The sequence below is a fragment of the Nycticebus coucang genome, chromosome 7 (genome assembly GCF_027406575.1).
Source record: "Nycticebus coucang isolate mNycCou1 chromosome 7, mNycCou1.pri, whole genome shotgun sequence".
Taxonomy (NCBI): Eukaryota; Metazoa; Chordata; class Mammalia; order Primates; family Lorisidae; genus Nycticebus; species Nycticebus coucang.
In genome coordinates, this window is record NC_069786.1 from 22,397,199 (window position 1) to 22,420,640 (window position 23,442).

At 34.8% G+C, this 23,442-nt stretch overlaps 1 protein-coding gene across 2 annotated transcripts in view; it reads right to left on the reverse strand.

Annotated features, from left to right (window-relative positions):
- Positions 1-23,442, reverse strand: part of DPP10 (dipeptidyl peptidase like 10) — a 752,684-nt gene that overhangs the window by 579,740 nt on the left and 149,502 nt on the right. The window lies entirely within an intron of this gene.

A 23,442-nucleotide genomic window follows, 5' to 3' on the forward strand; every position in this document is an offset into this window, starting at 1 on the left:
CATAGCCAAGATCATATTGAATGGGTAAAAATTGAAAGCATTCTTGCTTAGAACTAGAACCAGGCAAGGTTGCTTACTATCACCATTTCTATTTAACATAGTGTTATGAATCCTAGCCAGAGCAATCAGACAAAAGAAGGAAGTCAAGGGTCTAAAGGGAGAAAGAAGAGGTCAAATTATCACTCTTTGGTCATGATGTGATCTAATACCTGAAAACCCCCAAAAATTCAATGAAGATATTCCTATTAATAAATAAATCTAGTGAAGTCTCAGCTCAAAAATTCAATATATATAATTCAGTAGCTTTCACATATGTCAACAACAATCACTGAGAATCAAATCAAAGGCAAAAAACCTTTCATAATAGCAACAAAGAAAATAAAATGGCTAGGAGTATATTTAACAAAGGAGGTGAAAGTCCTTTATAGGGAGAACTACGAAACATTGAGGAAAGAAAATGCAAAGGATATAAACAGAGAAACCTATCATGCTTATAGATCAGTAGAATCAACATTATTAAAATGTCTATATCACCCAAAGTTATTTACAGATTGAGTACAATCCCCATTAAAATACCAACTCCATTTATTTGCAGATCTAAAAGAAATGTATCTATGCTTCATACAGAACCAGAAAAGACCCAGAATAGGCAATGCAACTTTATGCAATAATATCAAATCAGGAGACATCACTTTACTGGACTTCAAGCTATAATACAAGGTTACAATGACCAAAACAGTATAGTACTGTCACAAAACAGAGATACAGACCTACGTATAAAAAAAAGAGAATGCAGATATAAAAACCATTCTCATATCACCATCTGATCTTTGACAAAGCAGACAAAAACATACACTGGAGAAAAGAATTTCAATTCCATAAATGGTGCTGAGAAAATTAGATAGCCACACATAGAAGACTGAAACAAGATGTGCACTTCTTACCATCCACAAACAATAATTCAAGATAGAAATCAGACTTCAATGTAAGAAAAGAAACTAGAAGAATTCTCAAAGAAAATGATGGAAAACTCTTATAGATATTAGCCTAGGGAAAAGAATTTACAAAGAAGGCCTCAAAAGAAATTATTCAACCAACAAAAATAAATAAATGATACCTACTAAAATTAAAAAGCTTTTTCACAGCCAAGGACACAATCAATAGAGCAAATAAACAAGGAGAAAATACTTGCATGTGATAGAGCCAATAAAGGCCTGATAACCACAAAACACAAAGAACTCAAGCAAATCTCTAAGAAAAAAAATAAACCTCAAAATATGGGCAAAAGACATAAACACAAACTTTTCAAATGAAGGTATACTTATGGTCAAAGAAACACAAGACAAGTTGCTCAGCACCTCTCTAATCATCAGGGAAATGCAATTCAAAACCACAACAAGCTATCACCTAACTCCAGCAGGAATGGAACTTCTCAGAAAAATCTCAAAACACAGATGCTGGTGTGAAGGCAGAAAGATGAACTCTTACATACTGTTGGTGGGACTGCAAAGTAGTACAACATCTCTGGAAAGTAGTATGGAAATACCTCAAAAAACTAAAAGTAGACCTATCATTGGATCCAGTAATCCCACTGCTAGCTATTTACCCAAAGGAAAAAGACATTTTATAAAATGAAACACTAGATTACAGTAACACAATTCACAATCGCAAAGATTTGGAAACAACCCAAGTGCCCACCAATACAAGAGTATATTAATAAAATGTGGCATATGTATAGCATGAAGTACGACTCAGCCATAAAAAATAAAAAATGGTGGTCTAGCATCTTCGGTAACAACCTGGATGGAACTTGCAGTACTTCTTCTAAGTGAAGGATCACAAAAATGAAAAAAAAAAACAGCACCCCATGAACTTAATACTAAATTGGAACAAATTGATCAACACTTAAAGGTATATATGAAATTAAAACTCATCAAATATCAAAAGGTGGGTAGAGGAGGTGATGAGTAAATTCACATTTAACAAGTATAATGCACATTATCTGGATGAAGAGTGCAGTTAGAGGTTTTTTTTTTGAGACAGAGCCTCAAGCTCTGGGTAGAGTGCTATGGCATCACCGCTCACAGCAACCTTCAACTCCTGGGCTTAAGTGATGATCTTGCCTCAGCCTCCCAAGTAGCTGGGACCAAAGGTGCCTGCCCCAACGCCCAGCTGTTTTTTTGTTGTTGTTGTTGCAGCCATCATTGTTGTTTGGTGGGTCCGGGCTGGATTTGAACCCACCAGCTCAGGTGTATGTAGGTGGTGCCTTAGCTGTTTGAGCCATAGGCACTGAGCCTGCAGTTAAAGTTTTGAATCAAGCTGTACAAAAGCAAATTATGCAACCAAAACAAGTGTACCCTATAATACTCTGAAATAAAAATGAATAAATAAATAGTAAATCATTGGGAAAAAAGAATTAATAAAATTAATAAAGAGATACTTGAATGCTTTCTCCCCCACTGGTAACATGTTACAAAACTGCTATGCAATAATGACTTTGATACACAAAGATCAGATCATTTCCATCTCCACAAGCCACTCCTGTGGTCTTTGACAGCCATACTCCCTTCCCTTATAGAATGACAAGACCCACACCCTAATCTGTCCTCTATTTCTACATTTTTGTCAACACAAAAATTTTTACAAATGGAATTGTACAAATGGAATTATATATAATAACTCAACATTTGATACAGCATTGTTTTTTGGAGCAATCCAGCATTTTTTTAATTTGTATTACTAAATAATATTCTATGGTATTGATGTAACAGTCATTTATCTATTGAAGGACACCTGGATTGTCCATAGTTTGAGGATATTATGAATAAAGCTGCTATGATGATTTTTTAAAAATGAATATTCTTATTGCCTTTTAACTACAAGAACCCTTCTCCCAACTGAAATCCATCTTTCTAGTGTATGCCCCTACGGACCTTATTGACATCACATCCTGCTTCAATTTGCCCATGAAGGTGTCCTCACCACATTCTATTTTTCCAAACACAGCAGTGTCAAAGATTTCCCTAAAAAGTAGACATTTTTCTTTGCTTACTTCAGGAAAACTACCTATACTATGCTGGACTGAAATTGCAAATTTGCCTTCTGTTCATTGTTGACGCTATTTAGGTACAACTTCAGGTATCACCCAATATCACATCTCAACCTTATTTTGCAAGAACTCACTTTATGCTAGAATCATACCCATGAGAAATCATCTGGGGAAATCTTACTATTTGGCACATTTTAATAATGTTCTCTGTATTTTTACTTAGCAAAAAAGAATCCTGGAAACTGCTTAATCCTCTCAATCACTCACACTGAACACTGAAAAGGTAGCTCAGAAGGAAACTGATATTGGATCGTATCAGTGATACATCATATTGAAATGTTCCTTCATGTAAAGCTTCTTTCTTATTAATCTTCTAAAATCAATACCTAGTTTCTAATATCAAGAAAATACCAATATCCATTGCAACAACAACAAAAATAAACAAATGGGACTTCATTAAACTAAAAAGCTTCTGTACAGCTAAGGAGACAACAACCAAAGCAAAGAGACAACCTACACAATGGGAAAGGATATTTGCATATTTTCAATCAGACAAAAGCTTGATAACTAGGATCTATAGAGAACTCAAATTAACCCACATGAAAAAAGCCAACAATCCCAATATATCAATGGGCAAGAGACATGAATAGAACCTTCTCTAAAGATGACAGACGAATGGCTAACAAACACATGAAAAAATGTTCATCATCTCTATATATTAGAGAAATGCAAATCAAAACAACCCTGAGATATCATCTAACCCCAGTGAGAATGGCCCACATCACAAAATCTCAAAACTGCAGATGCTGGCGTGGATGTGGAGAGAAGGGAACACTTTTACACTGCTGGTGGGACTGCAAACTAGTACAACCTTTCTGGAAGGAAGTATGGAGAAACCTCAAAGCTCTCAAGCTAGACCTCCCATTTGATCCTGCAATCCCATTACTGGGCATCTACCCAGAAGGAAAAAAATCCTTTTATCATAAGGACACTTGTACTAGACTGTTTATTGCAGCTCAATTTACAATAGCCAAAATGTGGAAACAGTCTAAATGCCCACCAACCCAGGAATGGATTAACAAGCTGTGGTATATGTATACCATGGAATACTATTCAGCCATTAAAAAAAATGGAGACTTTACATCCTTCGTATTAACCTGGATGGAAGTGGAAGACATTATTCTTAGTAAAGCATCACAAGAATGGAGAAGCATGAATCCTATGTACTCAATTTTGATATGAGGACAATTAATGACAATTAAGTTTATGGGGTGGGAGGAAAAGCAGAAAGAGGGACGGAGGGAGGGGGGTGGGGCCTTAGTGTGTGTCACACTTTATGGGGGCAAGACATGATTGCAAGAGGGACTTTGCCTAACAATTGCAATCAGTGTGACCTGGCTTATTGTACCCTCAATGAATCCCCAACAAAAAAGAAAAAAAGAAAAAAAAAGAAAAAGGAAAAAAAAAATACCAATATCCATTTCTTACAGATTATATTCCCTGGCAAGGGATTTGGTAATATTTCACTGCTAGTTCTTCTATAACTAAATATATGATACTTCCCTGATACGTGTTTATATGTAAGTGTATATATGTATGAAGGTCTGAAAATTTAATATATGTTAATATTTTCTTTTTTTATTAGTATTAGATCATAGCTGTGTACATTAATGCAATCATGGGCACCATGCACTGGTTTAATAAACAGTTCAACACATTTTCATCACACTGGTTAACATGGCCTTCCTGGCATTTTCTTAGTTATTGTGTTAAGACAATCATATTCTGCATTCACTAAGTTTTACATGTACCCTTGTAAGATGCACTGCAGGTGTAATCCCACCAATCACCCTCTCTCTGCCCAACCTCCCCCCTCCCTCCCCTCCCTCTCACCATTTCCCATATTCTTAGGCTATAACTGGGTTATAGCTTTCCTATGAAAGCCATAAATTAGTTTCATAGTAGGGCTGAGTACATTGGATACTTTTTCTTCCATTCTTGAGATACTTTACTAAGAAGAATATGTTCCAGCTCCATCCATGTAAACATGAAAGAGGTAAAGTCTCCATCTTTCTTTAAAGCTGCATAATATTCCATGATGTACATATACCACAATTTATTGATCCATTCGTGGATCAATGGGCACTTGGGCTTTTTCTATTAAAAGAGTTAAATATATGTTATCCATATAGGATCCTATGCTATAATTATAAATAGTGTAAAAATAAAAAGCAAAACAACATGTAACAACAACCACAAGTATTTACAGAACTGGAAGTAGAGTCCTTATTTGTTCAATAGTTATAACGCATAGAATATTTCTAAAAATTTCAACTTTATGGCAATATGGATGTGGTAATAGAACTGAAATTGAATAATTTACTCCTTGTTCTTTTCTCTGCTTTAGTTGGTCATTTAAAATCATAGACTGCTACGGATATTTCTGTTCTTCCAAAAATCCAATCTTGCTTTTAAATGGCCTTTTGAAATAAGTTGGCGGCATAATCATGGAAGAAAAAAGAAAGTTCCTCACTATTGAACTGAAGAAAAACTAATTTATAACTTTCTGTTCTTGGTTTCCCTTTGCTGGAAATAATTGTGTTACTTTTTAATCTAGTTTATTCTTGATAACAGAAGTTCAAAAGTATTTCTTTTAACTTAAATCCTAGTTGAAATAATTTCCTGTTAAAATAGTAATAAAATGAAAAATCTAATCAGGTAGTTATTAAAAATTTTAAAGATGAGCAAAACCATTTCTGTCCCTGCTCATGTGATTTTTCCACTCCCTGGACAGCTACTGTACCACCACCTCATTTGCATCACTGCAGTTTAAATCTTTATTCTTAGTGGCTTTCTTAACTTAACCACAGTTAGAATCAGTACCAGTTAGTCTTCTAGTAAATTTCCATTTCAAATATTACTGGATAGCTCATTGAAAAGATGAAATCAATTCCACTCCTCCCTATACATATAACTAATTGAAAATACAAAATGCAAATGATGGCAATCAAGGTTACATTTCAGATTTTTCAAAATATTTATTTTGCTATTTGTATATCACCGACCCATGAACAAACCTTTGTGTTTTCTTTTAGTAGTTGACATCTGAAATATTAATTTTTTTCTTATTTTCGATTTTTATTTCTATTCTTTTCTTTGCCGAGAATGCTGAAACTTTACACAGCAGACTAAATATGTTTGAAATTTATGTTGAGATGAGGATAAGATCACAAATTTGTTTTTAATGTTTCCTAACTTATTACCCAGAAAATGAACAAAGGTTTGATCTTTCCTACTTAAAAAATCATACAGTTCTTAAGGTAAATTTAAGAAGTAAAATTTATTTACATAAATTAGAACAGAAAAAAAATCACAAGGTATGTCAAAGTACACACTGCATTGAATTTCTTTAGTTTTTTTTTTTTTTTTTTTTGTAGAGACAGAGTTTCACTTTATTGCCCTCGGTAGAGTGCCGTGGCGTCACACAGCTCACAGCAACCTCCAACTCCTGGGCTTAGGCGATTCTCCTGCCTCAGCCTCCAGAGTAGCTGAGACTACAGGCGCCTGCCACACGCCCGGCTATTTTTTTGTTGCAGTTTGGCTGGGGCTGGGTTTGAACCCACCACCCTCGGTATATGGGGGCCGGTGCCCTGCTCGCTGAGCCACAGGCGCCGCCCAGAACTTTTTTTAATAATAGATTGATTAGCTTATTCTAACATTTTTACTTTATTGACTTCAAAAGACTTTTTAATTTTTTGACTCTTTTGTAATAACTCCTAGCTCAAAACAAACACATTGCACAGCTGTACTAAAATATTTTCTTTATACCCTTAGCAAAAACTTTTTTTATTTTCAATTATTTTTATTATTTTTTTAACTTTTAAAAAGTTTTTGGTTAAAAACTAAAACACACATTAGCCTGGACCTACACAGGATGAGGATCATCAACAACATCACTGTCTTCCACCTCCACGTCTTGTCCCCCTGGAAGGACTTTGGGGACAATAATACACGTGGACCTGTCATCTGCTATACAATGTTGCCTTATTGTAGAATACCTCCTGAAGAACATGTCTGAGGCTGTTTTACAGCTAATCATTTTTTTTTCTTAAATAAAAAGAAGGGATACACTTTAAAATCATGATAAATGTCTGGTATAGTAAATGTATAAACTATTAACATTTTTAATTTATCATCATTATCAAGTATTAAGTAAAGTGTATAATTTTATAGGACTAGCCACAATAGATTTGTTTACACCAGTATCACCACAAACAACTCAGTAAGGTATTGAGCTACCACAATGTTGTAACAGCTATGACGTGTCTTGGCAAAAGGAAATTTTTAGCTCAATTATAATCTACGGGACCACTGATACATGCCAATATATGCAGTCCATCACTGACCTAAATGGCTATTATGTGGTGTGTGTGACTGTACAATAAACTCCACCAGTGTTTGGAAGATCTGCATAACTCAGTGAACTAATATTTTACAAAATACTAATTCATGATACAGAATCACACATAAGTAAAATTTTATCAAACTATAAGATGGATCAATGGATTTTAGTGTATTGAAATTTTATTCATATTCCACACTGCAACTAACCTTCAAGAATCTATCACTTGCCTAGTTTTCAAGAAATATCTGGAAAGAACATTTGTAATTATCTGAAAAGCTATTAAAATATATCTTCCATTTCCAACACATTTATTTATGAAGTCAGACTTCCTTCCTACACCTCAACCAAAACAACACATTGAAACAAATTAAGTGAAAATCACAAGAAGGGAGAAGCAAAGACCAAATTAGAACTAATTGATCAACACTCAAGTGCACATATGGAAATAAATCTCAATGAAAATCAAGCTGGGGAGGAAGGCAAATGAGCAAATGGGTAAATTCACACCTCTTGGGTATAGTGCATATAATCTGGGTGAAGGGCACATGTACATGGATAACTTTGATTCAATCTGTACAGAAACAAAATATGCAAACAAAATATCTGTACTCCCACTATTCTGAAATAAATACTAATAATTATTATTATAGGGTCAGTATTTTTAAAGAGAAGAGATTTCAATCAAAATTTTATATCAATAAGGAATATCTTTCCAATGTAAAGGAGAAAATAAGCCATTATTTGATAAACAAAAGCAGAAGGAGTTTTTCAGAACAGAGCTGCCTTACAAATTGTTAAAGGGCGACCTTCAGCATGAAGTGGAAAGATACTAGACAATAATTTGAAAACATTTGAAGAAACAAAGAACTCTAGTAAAAGGTAAATACATAGGCAAACATAAAAAGCAATAATTATATGTTTGGCTTTTATCTCCTCTTTACATTTCCTATATGATTTCAAAGATGAATGTACAAAATTATAAATCTAAGTTAATGGTCATACAATGTATAGAGATGTATTTTGTGAGAAAACAAGATAAAGAATAAAGCTATATAAAGTCAAAGTTTGCTTGTATATGTAATTGAAGTTCAGTTAGAGGTAATTCAAGTTTGAGTCTTACAGACTCAGAATATTAATCGCAATATTGATGTAACCATAAAACCAATCTCAAGAGGAAATGAAAAAAGAGTCAAAGAAATGCATTATAAAAATAAATACACAAAGAGGCAGCATTGGAGTATTCTTAAGGGGAGAAAAACAATAAAAAGACACAGAAAACAAAAGGCAAAATGAAATAAATTTCTTCATTATAAATAATTACTTTAAATATAAATGGATTAAACTTCCCAATCCAAATGCAGAAAATGGCACAATGGATTTTAAAAAATCACTCACTTTAGATTCAAGACACAAATGATTGAGGATAAGTGAATGGATGGAATGAATGAATTACATGCAAATAATAATTGAAAAGAGCATAGGTGGCTAAACTAATATCACACAAAATAGACTTTAGGTCAAAAGTTGTTATAAGTGCAAAAGAAGGACATTATCAACTGAAAAACAGTCACATCAATGAGACACAATAGTAATGGTCATATGTACAACTTCTTCTCTGAAGAACACAGCAACAAAGTATCATCTGGGAAACAGAGAGCAGCCCTCAACAGATACCAATCTTACTGATACCTTGCCCTTGAACTTCTCAGCTTCCAGAGCCATCAGCAATACATTCATACTGTTCATAAATTATCCAGTCTGTGGTATTTTAATATAGTAGGAAAAATGAACTAAGACACTACCTAAACCAAACATGGACAGAATTGAAGAGAGAAATAAAGAGGTGTACAAAAGTAGCTGAAAATTCAATACTTCATCTAGAAGAACAGATAAAATATCTAGAGAGAAAATCAATAAGTAAATACAGGACTTGAACAAGACTATAGTCTAAGTAGGTGTAACAGATAAATAAATACAGAATATGCTACCCTACATAATATATATATATATTTTTTTTTCAAGTACACATGAAAATTCTCCAGGATAGATCATATATTACACCACAAAATAAATCTCAGGAAATTTTAAAAGGTTGTAAAAATACAAACTTTTATCTCTCACTGCTATAGAATGAAATTAGACATTGATAATAGAAAGAAAACAAAAGAAAATTTCACTTATATGTGGAAATTAGATAACCCAATCTTAAGAAGTAATGGATCAGAGAAGAAATCACAAGGAAAATTAAAAAATACTGTAGAAAAAATGAAAATGAAAACCCAATATCAAAAGTTACAGGATTTAATGAAAACATTAACCAAGAAGAAATTTATACATGTAAACACCATGAATAAATAAGATTGAAAGATCTCAAATCAATAACTTAACTTCATACTTTACGAAACTAGAAAATAAAAGAAACCTAACTGAAAAACTGACATAAGGAATAAAATAAAGATTAGAATGGTGAGAAAAAAGTAGAAAATAGACAAAACAATGAAGAGAACCAACAACATCAAAAGTTAGTGCTTAAAAAGGATCACCAAGTTTAACAGCTCTTTAGCTAAACTAAGAAGAAAAGATGGAATCAATACATCAGAAATGAAAGTTGGACATTATTATAAATTTTACAGGAACAATGATTATAAGGAAATACTATAGACAATTATATTACAACAAATTTGATAACCTAGATAAAATAAAAACACACAAACTAGTAAACACATTTCAGAAGACACAGAACTTTAACAGACATCACAAATAAAGAGTAATAAAAAGTAGTCATTAATCAAAAGTTTTCTATTTGAGGGACAGATGAATTCACTTATGTATTTCAACAAAAATTTGGAAGAACTAATGTCAATCCTTCTCAAACTCTTCCAAAAACTAGACAAAAAGATTACTGTATTTTGCCATGAACAATGCACACAGTTTTGCCCAAATTTTTTTTAAATATATATATATATTTCTCCATGCACATCATTTATTAAGCCCTATTTCAGAGAATTCTTAATAGGTATTCTGGTAATTCGAGAGAATTGCCCAGGTGGTATAGAATATCATATGCAAGGCTCCATCATGAAGCTAAACAAGTCCAAACGTGCCCTCCATTTTCAGAAGCCTTATGGCCCTTAATCTAATCCCATTAATCTCCACTGTTAATTTTATTTTATTTTATTTTATTTTATTTTTGTTAAATCATAGCTGTGTACATTAGTGCAATTGCCTATACCCATTCTAAGATGCACCATAGATGTGGCCCCACCCATTACCCTCCCTCCACCAAAACTTCCCCCCTCCCTTCCCCTTCCTTGGCCCTTTCCCCATAGTCTTGTGCTATAGTTGGGTTATAGTCTTCATGTGAAAGCTAAAATTTAGCTTCATAGTAGGGCTGAGTACACTGGATACTTTTTCTTCCATTCCTGAGATACTTGGCTAAGAAGAATATGTTCTAGCTCCATCCATGTAAACATGAAAGAGGTAAAGTCTCCATCTTTCTCTAAGGTAGCATAGTATTCCATGGTATACATGTATCACAATTTGCTAGTCCATTGTGGGTCGATGGGCACTTGGGCTTCTTCCATGACTTAGCAATTATGAATTGGGCTGCAATAAATATTCTGGTACAGAAAGAGTAGCCCACATAACAAAATCCCAAAACCAGAAATGTTGGCGTGGATGTGGAGGAAAGGGCACACTTCTACACTGCTGGTGGGAATGCCCACTAATACGTTCCTTCTGGAAGGATGTTTGGAGAATACTTAGAGACCTAAAAATAGACCTGCCATTTGATCCTATAATGCCCAAATTTTTGAGGAAAAAAATGTGCATTATACATGTGTAGTACTAATTTTATATCTACATAAATGTTCTTTATTCTTTGTTTGGGTTTACGCATTACAAGTGTGACTCTAGAAATCAATAACAATATATGCATTCAAAATAATACCCTGGATTATGATCATTGTACCATCCTCCATGCTACCCTGGCTTCCTGGCTGCCACCTCACTGGGCAGGCATCCCAGCTGCAAGAGCCTCCAGCCTACCTGACAGATCATGCTGGGCACCACAGCCAGCACCATCTTGGAAGTGGGCATGTCCCTGACAGTGACATGACCGTTAATGTTGGGACCTCAGTGAAAGGAGAGAGAAACTGACCACGCAGTGGCTCCTCCTTCTCTCACTGGAGATGTGAGGCCTGGAGCCAGTCACTTCATAAATGTTATGAGCGAGCCTAGGTGGAAGGCAAGCATAGTCCCCATGAATTGAGCACCCAAGCTCCCCCAACTGCCCTTTCATGGCATGCCCTCCTCTCCACATCCTCTCAATTCCTTTTCCAGTCCACATCTGTTGGTAGAAACATGGTAACAGGTACTCTGCTGAGAACCTCAGCAAGCTTATTTCCTGGGAAGCTGGTGTGTTGAGGGCAAGGTCTGGCTCTGCCTGCCCTGTGCTCCTGACAGTAGGTCTCTGCCCTTTCTGGGCTGCATCATCCCTTGTGCAGTTGGCCCTATTCTGAGGCCTCGTGCTGAGGAGGAAGGTCCCTGAGCCAGGGTCTTGGAAACGCGGGTTCTCAGAACTGGTTCTATTAGTAGCCCACTACTGTGACCTTAAGCCTCAGTCCTCATGAGGTTTCTGTGAGGGTACCTGGCAGGAAAGCCCAAAAGCTCGGGGGTACATGAGCCCATAGATTGTAATTTTGAAACTGTGACTTTTCCAAACCTCCAAGATATTGAATTGGTATAATTCCCTAAACTCGCCAATAGGAAGAACTATTCTAGGATGCTTGTTCATGGTTAATTCATTATATTTGAGTGCAATTCAGAAGTCTCATTTTAACAGGTGATTTTTAGGATTTACAGGTTTGGGAAAGGCTGATGATGTTCATTCTAACATTACGGAGCACCCAAGGTCTGGTTGGCTCGAGGAGATCTTGGTCTAGTCCCTAAACAGAAATGTAAATGCAGAGTATTGCCATGGGGTGTCATCAGGGAAGCCTTGCTCTTCAGTGTGGGGTCAGGAGGCTTCAGGATGAACCAAGCTGCAATAGAAATAAGGCAGCCTGGAGAGGGAAGGGATCTACAGTCAGGAGATCAGGGCAGGCAGGGCTGGCCCTTGACCTTCACACAGGCTTCCTAGAAAGTAAGCCTACTAGGGTTCTCAGCAAAGTAGCCATGATCATGTTCCCACCAACGGACATGGGTGGGAAAAAGAAATGGAGAGGAAGTAGGAATGAGAGTGGCTGGGATTGGGGTGGAGGCAGCTGCAGAGGTCAGATGCTCAGTTTGTCCAGACAACTCTCACCTCCGTCCTGGACTCATTCCTGACTTCTCCACAGGGCCAGGTTTGCACCTGTGCATCTTGCAAGAGAAGGAGGTACCACTGTGAGGCCACTTCCACCCTCTTTTAAAAATTTAAAACAAAGAATTTTTTTGAAAGTTTGGGCCAAAATGTGCGTGTGTGCATTATACACAGGGGCACATTATACACAGCCAAAAATATAATACTTACTAACTCATTCTTTAGGTTAAAATGATTTTGATACTAAATTCAAACAACGGCAGGACAAGGAACAATAACAACAAATCAATATCCTTTATAAACATAGATGCAAATATTGTCAATGAATATTGGCAAACTGAATTTTCAGTATGTTATAAGAATTACATACTGTTAAGAAGTGGGTATTATTCCAGAAAGTTAAGGGTGGTTCAACAAAAGAAAATCAATGTGATACTAAAAAAATCAATGCCACACTAAGACAATGGTTCTCAACCTTCCTAATGCCTCAACCCTTTAATACAGTTCCTGTGGGTTGCAATCCACAGGTTAAGAACTGCTGCACTAATAGAAAAGGGGGACCATGAATTACCATCTCTTTAATTGATTGATAAAATATATTGGACAAAATACAACACTCTTTATTTTTTTTATTTTTTTTTTTTACAACACTTTCTTTATAAAAACACTTTAAAAATAGAAATAGAAGAAAACTTCCTCTACATTAGTGTTTTTCAATGTTTTTATCTCATGGCACACTTGAACCTATAGTTCAGCTTAAATCATGTTGATCAAAAAGTGTCAAAAATATATGTTTTAAAGAAATAATTTAATTAATTATCTTTTAAAAAATTTCCTGGCACACTTAACATCCTCTTACAGCACACCAGTGTACCACAGCATTTGGTTGAAAATCACTGCTCTCAGTGATAAAGAGCATTGAAGTAAAACCCACAGCCTACACTACTCAGTGGTGAAAGACTAAAAGATTTTTCCCTATAAACAGGAACAAGACAAGAATGTCCCCTTTACCCTTGCTATCTAACATTGTACTGAGAGGACTAGCCAGAGTAATTAGACAAGTAAATAAATAAATAATGAAAAGGAAGTCAATTTAGAAATGAAGTAAAATTATTTCTATTTACACATGGCTTGATGTTCTCCACATAGAAAAGCCTGAAGAATTCACAATAAATACTAGAGGTAAGAAAAGAATTTAGCAAAATTAAAGAATATCATTTTTTCATACTCCAGAATCAATTGGCATGTTTCTTCATACCAACAATGATCAATTGGAAAAGTATATTAAAGTATCATGCAGAAAATAATGAAATACCTAAAATTAAATTTAAACTAAAATGAAAAACTTTTACACTGAAAACTACAAGACGTTGATGAAATAAATTAAAGACAAAAATAAATGTAAAGAAATCCTATGTTTATGTATAGGAATATTCATATTTCTAAGATAGAAATATCATAGAAAGTAATCTATAAATTTAGTGCAATCTCTATCAAAACTTCAACTATGTTTTGGCAGAAATGGAAGTGCCAATTATCAAATTCATATGGAACTGTGATAGGTCCCAAATAACAAAGCAATATTGAAAAAGATAAACGAAGTTGGATTAGTCACATTTCCACTTTCAAATGTTACTGCATTCATAGTAATCAGAACAATGGTACTGGCATTGAATAGATATATAGAGGAATATCTTGTGAACCCCAAAATAACTCATATATCTATGACAAAGGACAATCAACAAAGGGGACAGAAACATTCAGTAGGGACAGAACAGTCTCTTCAACAAGGAGCACTAGGTGAAATAAATGTCCACATGCAAAAATGAAGCTAGAGTCCCTACCAAAGAATAGATAAATTAAAACATTATGCATCAAAAGACAATATTAAGAAAGCAAAAAGAAAGCTATATTATAGAAGAAAATATTTGAAATTCATTTATCTGATAAGACATTGATATCCAGAAAAAGAACACCTATAACTCAGCAACAATAAAACAAGTCAGTCAGTTAAAAATAGGTAACATACTTGAATAGACAGTTCTCCAAAGAAGACACACACATGACCAATAAGCATATAAGAAGATATTCAGCATCACTAATCATTAGGGAAATGTAAATCCAAATCAAGTGAGATACCAATTCACACTGCTTGAATTTCTAACGTATAATAAACCAAAATAATAAATGTTAGGATGTGGAGAAATTGGAACACATGTATACTGCTGTTAGGAATGTAAGCTGGTTCAGCTGCTGTGGAAAATGGTTTCTCAGAAAGTTAAACATAGAGTTACTATACGACCCAGAAATTCCATTCCTAGATATATGTATTTGCCCTCCCCCTGGAAAAAAAAAAAAGCCTCAAACAAATAACAAATACAAATACACGTGCATACATGTTCATAGCAGCACAATTCCCAATAGCCAAAAGATGAAAACAACACGAAGTTCCATCAGCAGATGAAAGAATTATGCAAATACACAATGGAGTCGTATGCAACTGTACGAAGGAATGAAGTGCTGGTATATATGTGTAGTATGTGGAGAACCTCTAAAACAGTGGTTCTCAATCTGTGGGTTGAGGCATTAGGAAGACTGAGAACCACTGCTATAAAACATATAACTGAAGTAAATTAGAGATTAAAGACACATTGTTTGAATCCATTGATATGAAATATTCAAAAAAGGTACATCTTTACAGAGAAGCAGATCGATGATTACAGGGGCTGGGCAAGGGGCATGTAAGGAATAACTGCTTACTAGGTTCACGGTGTTCTTTTGGAGTAATGAAAATCTCTGGAACTAGAGAGGGTGGTTGCACACATTGTGAATGCACTAAATGCCACTGTATTACTCACTTTGAAATAGATAATTTTATAATATGTAAATTTCATCTCAATAAAAAAAAAAATTTAAAAATTCTTGTCAGCACCAGAGACTTGAATTAGAGAAGAAAAATAATGAGTGTGATGAGGAGAGAGTAACTAATTTATGTAATTATAACTCTTGAGTGCTGAACTGTAACTCATACATTAGAAAAGAGTCCATGCATTTGACTGACTTCCTTAATGTTATATACTTACTAATGATGCCCCAGAAAGAGTAGGATAAGCTTTGAGTATTTGATCAGAGGTCTTCTACACCCCTTGCAAAAGCCAAAATATGATGCATGGACTTAAGGCACAGCCTTTCATTCCAGTAATGATTCCTCCCAAGTCTAGTTTCACTGATTCTAGTTTTTCTATAGAGATTCAAAGTGGACTTTACACGCAATTGATAAATCTTAGACCAAAAAAAAAAGTGTGAAGAATTAAGCCAAAATAATGAACAACATTTGAATTGCTTCAGCTAAATTTTCATTTTTCAGAGCAAAAGCATAAAGTGGTGTATCATTTAATTTTAAAATATTGTTAAATAAGGGATCTTTTCCCCCCTGATATTGCCTCTTCTTACAGCTGAGGAATTAATTCTGTAATAAGGTGACACTGGTAAGACTTCAAAGTAAAGAAATTGAATATTAACTGCATACAATTAGCTGTCTGGCAAATTATTGTCTATTAAAATATTCCTTTTCACAAACACGGGGCAAAAATATGTCTTAAAGTATTTTTTTTCAAAAAGGAGGGGATAATTTTATGTTACTACCACTCTTGGGGAAGTTTTGCTTCTTAGAGACTAGTTTATCTTGAGCCCCCATATTTAGAAGCCAGAATATCACATTTCTAAATTAAATATTTCTATTAAATGAAAGCAAATTATTTTCATATAATGTGGTTTAGAAAAGAAAATGAATACTTATATTTTACCATGAGTATTTGAGGTTCCAGAAAAAAATATGACAGCTGAAATAAAAATGCATATAAATTTATGATTTTTAGTTTTTTGATATTGCCTCCCTATCTGCCCCTTACACAAGTTTTTAGATCTCTTCCTGCAGTTGAATTATTTCTTTACTCTTCAGAGAAAATTAGGCATATGTAGAATTATTTCACCCCCCCAAAATCATGGGGAAGAATATAGCAGAGCTTATTTATTTATTTATTTTTCTGAAACACTTTTTGCCTATACCTTCCATGGGGGCAAGACAGGCCTGGGCCTGGGAGAGTAATCCAAAATCATGGGGAAGAATATAGCAGAGCTTTTTTTTTTCTGAAACACTTTTTGCCTATATCTTCGATCTTAATCCTCTTGTCCCCATGGAAAATAGTACAAAGTTAAGGTCAAAAGGGCCTGGAACAGTGATCCAGCTTTTTGACTTTCTGGTTGTATGACATTAGGCAATTTATTTCAAGTTGTAAAAATTGAATATTGTAGATTATGCATAAGTGAAAAGTATCTGTTTAATGTCAGTGGGGCAAAGATAAATAAAATAGTACATGTAAAGCACTTAGTACAACATGTGGAACACTCCAAGAAAGTACAATTAAATGTTAACAGATTCTCTTATGACTCATAAAAGTAAACTCATTGTAATCTAAACTAAACTCATTATTTGTCTCATTGGACAATGTAAAAATATAGGAGGAAGTAAGGGAATCAAATATAACAAATAAATGCAACCATAAAGCAAAGACAAAAAAATGTAACTACTCTGCACTCTATTGGGAGAAACTGTTAAAATCTGTCATTGTTCTCTCTTTGGTAGACTTGGTTATGCCCGGGTAATGCCGTATGCAAATGTGTTCATCTGTACTCATCATGGAAAAAACAAGCAGACACCGCAGATTATTCTTATCAATACAGTACATCTCCTTTTTAATTCAACAAAATAAACAATTTCATCTTGGTGGATGCTGATGTTTATAATAATGCAAACTCAAAATCTGTGAAATATTATTTCCCCCTCATAAAATCCTAATGGGAGAGTTTGATTGCAGATTTGACATTATAAAATACAGGTTTAAATGTTTAAATGACACCTTTTAAATTTCAGGTGGAAATAAATTGTTTGATAAATAATATAACATAATATTTTTACTAGCTATAAACAGGTGCTATTATTTTGGTACAGCATAATGGCTTTGGTACAGTAACAAGAATAAATTCACTTTGAGTTTTTGTATAACAATGACAAATCAGCTATCACCAGTCCAGTCAAGTCCTTAATTTTATCAAATGATTTCTAGAAAATAAGTTTTTTATATATAGGAATAAGAATAGAAGAATGTTTTTAAAACCTGTTTTAAAGAGTCAAATCATTTTTTAAAAAAATCTGACATCTGATTTCTGATATCTTAGACAAAAAGAAGACAGAGAATTCTTTACCTCAAGTCTTATTTGTGGCCATACAGTGAATCTAAGGACATGAACCCAAGTCCATCTAATACCAAGGTCAATTTAATCACTCTATTTAGAACATTTTCTCTACAAACTGGCTACATAAGTCACCCAAATCTGTGAGCCTCAGCTGTATTATCTAGAAAATTATTCTAGTGTCTTTATTCTGGTTATGTTATGAGAATTAAATGAGATGATCTTGATCAGTTTGGGAAATCATATTTAAGTTGATACTTCTTCAAAGAAAGGTATAATCATTTAAATATTGACTTCTAGCTTTGTTGTGTTTTGTTGATTATTCCGGATAGGACTGCCTTCTCTTCTCTGATTTTCTTCACTTCCTTAGTTCTGTATCTCAGCACAAATGAACTATTTGAGCATAGCTTCATGGACCTAATATTCATCTGAGTTAAAGGCTTACCTGACCATCAATAACACTAAAGGGGTCTCAATCCATATAAATTATTTCCCAACACAGCAAATGAACCTAGGTTAAAATTCTGAATATTATAAATACTTCTGAAAGTGAAAATAAAGGCATCTACATGGTGAAAAGGCACCTACGTAGTGGACAATCCCTATTAGATTCTTGTTTATGTAACTAGATTAAATGGCACTCTGATGTTATAAACATCAAGAGATCACATTCTAGCAAATAAGGATGTCCTTTGATTCAATTAAACACTTGATGTCAAAGGAGATAAGCCATTCCCCCAAAGTTACATAACTAAAAAAAGCCATATGAATTTATGACTCGGACCCTTATTGGAAGAGCTGTTCTAGAGTCAGACCTCTGTCCTAAAATGTCTAGTATGTTGCTGAATATTTTCATATTTTCACGATCAGAGGTTTCCTGTCCCGGCATAGATTACCTGGTTGAAAATTTCCACCTGCCTGAGTGGTTTTACCTAGATACATGAATGCTTAGCTTCCTTTATATGCTGACAGACCTGCAAAGATCATTCTTGGATGCCCATCTGGAGAGAGTTCTAAAGGAATTATAATACAGAGTACTTGCAAAGTTGCTAAAAGAAGCAAGCACAAGAGCTAACTGGACAAAATTTTAGTGCTTTACAATTTTTTCCTTAGTCAGCCATATGGTAAATCAACATGATGACTCTGTCTTGGCACCTAATTATTATAGACACAGTTGAAGGGCAACAGGCTGCCATTGCTGAAGAAACGTGGAGCGCACACAGTTCACAGGTGGCTATTTCAAAATGGCAGGTGGATTGAAGAGCTTGATGAGTGCCCTCTAATAAATATATTCTAATGAACTCATGACATTTTCACTTCTATTCCCAAAACAGGTCAAAATTGTATTCTGCAGGCAATGTTTTCTTGAGCACAGTCCTTCCCATTTTACATATTAAATGTAAGGATGACAGTACACAGTAAATGCATAGCTACATGAGACTGGATTTTACAACTTAAACATGAACATAATCTCACATACTTGTAGGGTGTAACTATTGGTCTTATAATTATTATACTTTGAAAATAATGAACTCTGTATAAGCTAAAGATATGTAGACTTGATTAATGCATCTAAATAAATCCTCCCTTTTATAAAAAAAGTGGAGTGAATACATTGTTCCTTTCAGAATAGTTACTGATTAAAGGAAATATTAGAATGGTTAACTAACTTATCCAAAATAATCAGGACTTCTCTTCACAAGGCAGGAAAGATTCTGACAATTTTGGAAATTAAGGCACCTGTGTGAAATTACTTCTGCAGTAAAATTCCATTCAAACCAAAATCACAATGAACATGTGTTTCTTGGGTTAAGGACTTGAATTCTTAGCATTTGCCCACAAATGTCATGCTATTTTGAAAAAAGTAGCTTCAAAATCATTTCTTAGATTAAATAAATTTTTATGCACATTTATCCTTCAAAAAACAAAACACTAAGTATATTTTTAGGGTAGAAAAGGCTTATTGAAAACACTGATTTTCATCTGCTGCTATTTGTCCTTAAGCCTCTATTAATTCTTTAGTTTTTATTATTACATTAGATAATATACATTAGTGTTGTTATAAACTTTAAGAGATTACAATCTAGCCAATAAAGATGTCTTTTAGTTCAATAAAACACTTGATGTCAAAGGAGGTAAATGACTCACCCAAAGTTACATAACTAAGAAAGCCACATGAATTTCTGACTCTGACCCTTATTGAAAGAGCTGTTTGAAAATTTCCTCCTGCCTGAGTGGTTTTACCTAGAAAGCCAGGCCTTGCAGACATATGGTGGACAAAGGGAATATTAGAAGGGAGATGAGATATGTTATTTTTCCAGCTCGAAGTATTTCCTATGGATTTATTCTAACATAGTTGAGGGAATTCTAGCCTGCATGTTGAAAAGGAAAATTTGGTGTAACTGGAGCACTAAAGTCTGACCACGCAGCCACATACAAATGCAAACTCAAAAGTATACAAGGTTTTAATGCATATTCTTAGTCTCACACCAAAAGTTTAATGAAAACAGATTCTTTTCCTGGCCCACTAGTTAACTTGTAACGTGATTCCAGATTGATGACTTGAGTCTCTGGCTACCAGTTGTTAGCATTCTGGCTTTGTATTACTGTGATGTTTGGTTTGAGCCCACCAAAATGGCCATGGAACTAGGCTGGCATTATGCTTGGTCACAACTCAACCAAATCCTACCCACTGTCCTCATACTTACCTACTTCATTGATTTCTATAATCTCCTAGGTCTCTTGATGACATTGAGTTTACAAACAGAGGACGCAGAACACACTCTGTGCAAAATAGGGAGTCTGTGTCCTATAGAGTATCCTGTGAAACTCTAGAATAATGATTAATGATTTGATTTTCTTTTGTAATATCCTTGCCAAAAATAATAGTGAAATGCAAGGATATTTGAACTTGTGTTACGTGAGATGCACTCAGTTAACAGTAAATCTAGATAATAAATGCCACTTCAGTTGGTTCATTTAATCTCACGTGAAACTAAGTCCTTGGTTTGGGAATGTATGGGTTCTCTAAATTTGCATGTTTGCATAATGGAGGAAGAAAGGTATTACGGATAAAAGGTAGGAGACAGCAGAGAGGAGGGTCTAACTGCCACAGCACCTGGGATGCAGTAAGAATTCCATAATTTTCTATTGGATGTGTGAATGGCAAGCATCCTCAAACTTTTTACACAGGGGGCCAATTCACTGTCCCTCACACCGTTGGAGAGCAGTCCTATAGTTTAAAAAAAAACTATGAACAAATTCCTATGCACACTGAACATATCTTATTTTGAAGTAAAAAAACAAAATGGGAACAAATACAATCACACCACCTCTTGTGGCCCGCAGGCCACAGTTTGAGAACCCTCGGAGTAAAGGAATGAACAAAAAGTCATTTGCTGTTGTCATTTATTCAAGCACACCCATGACCATATGAACACAATGAAACTGTGGTTTTATCCTGGGAGAAAGTGGAAAGGGTTGGGTAGGGGGAATTTAATTTAATGATTAGCCAACTCTTTATGATCTATTATACAAAACTCTCTAGGGTTCCCAAGTATCACTATGGTCTGAGTGAGTAACGTATCTGACAGTGAATCAGGATAGAAGAAGAAATACACAGGCATTATAACACCAATACCCTCCATCTGGTTAATAGCTACCAATAGAAGGCACCAAAACCAAGTCATTCATTTTTTATAATTATGCTAAAATTCTATGTTTAAGTGAAACACCACTCTGAAGCACATCTTCCTTTAACAAAGATTCTTGGCATTTGGCAGCAACTTAGAGCAATCACATTGCTCAATTACATTGTACCACAGGTGTGCAAATGAGGCAGTTAAGAGAAGGTTCCTGAAGAGAAGGTTGGATAAGCCAGCTTTTACTGGGAAATTCTCTATTTCTTTCTTTTTTTTTTGGTTTCAATTCTCATTCTCTTTCTCTTCTCTTTCTTTCCTCCTGGCTCCCTTAATTTCTTTCTCAATCACATCATATTTTAAATAACAGTTACAAAACATATTTTTCGCAATTTACTCCAAAGTCAATATTTTTACAAAGATGGTATATTTGACAAAGTCTCACATTAGAACAATTGATACTGCCATTTGTATAATTGGTCATTGTAATTACTTGACTAAATGACTCTGAAAAAGAGCTATTGTTAATCACATTTTGTACATCAGGAAATGAGTTCAATGTGTTTAAGGGACTCATAAAATAACAAAGCTGGGAAAGGAACTGAACATTCAACAATAGGCTACAACTTTATAATATCAGCTGATTTTCAGAGTAGCCTAATAAGTGACTATTTATCATAATACTGTGCCATATGCAGGTGCCCAGTCTTTGAGAAGATAGTTAAGTGGGTGGGTTGTAGCAACACACCAAATTTACCTGGATGATGGTTTTCAGAATTTTAAAACTGAGTCCTAGAAGGGGACACTAAGAAAGGAGGCTAAAAAGGGGATGGGAGGAAAATCTGGCCTGCTGAACTAGGAATTCTGGAGGGCCTATCAATCAGAAAAAATGAAGTAACCCAAGTAACGAGACAATCAGTGACCAATAGAAAAGGGCAATACTGCCTGGAGACACAGAGAGGCCAATGAAAGAGTTGCAACCAATTTCAAATGGAGGGATATTTATACCCCTGCAGGCCTTTGCATTTCTCTCATCTCTGCTCCATCATGGGACAGGCCCACTTCCAACTTTCTTTGGAAGTGCTCTAAACCTTCTCTTTGTTCTACCTAAATAAAATTTCTCTCTATTACCCTGAAACTTGTGCAGATTACTTTTGTTCTCTATTCACACTGCCTGGGCAGCTCCAGTTTTACTCTCAGTTTCGATACATTTTGGCTTTCAATTTCTACTGTGCCTGGGTTGAACTTTCTAGCTTAACAGAGTAATCGAACCAGGTCAACTGGCCTCAGGGAACTACAATCCCGACCCCCAACAAGTCCCTTATCTTTGTTCTCCTTATTAGTACCTACAAAGGAGTAAAAAAAGTCCCAGGTATTAAAATTGTCCCCAAAGAAGAATTAAGCCTTCTGGTAATTTCTATGTAAGTGTTAAACTCTTTAATCTGAAGAACATAGCCCAAAGATCAGAGCTAGAGCAATTTGGAGAGGTTCTTTAGATTGAAGAGAAACTTAGAATGTAAAAAGAAAAGAAAAGAAAGGAAAAGAAAGAAGACAGAAGACATGTTCGCAATTAGAAGCTTAGATTACTCTCTTTCGTTGAGATCTTCTTTTCCCCTCAAATCCTCTCTTCCCATTTCCATTCAGTTGAGTTATCATCTACCTATGGAAATTTCCAGGCTCCACTTCCTTATCTTCAAAAGTCAAATGTTGCTTGCAGTTATCAAACTGACAAACATAGTAAGTCTCTTAGTAGAGATGGAGACTAAAAATCTCCTTGGCATTCTCAATTTAAATA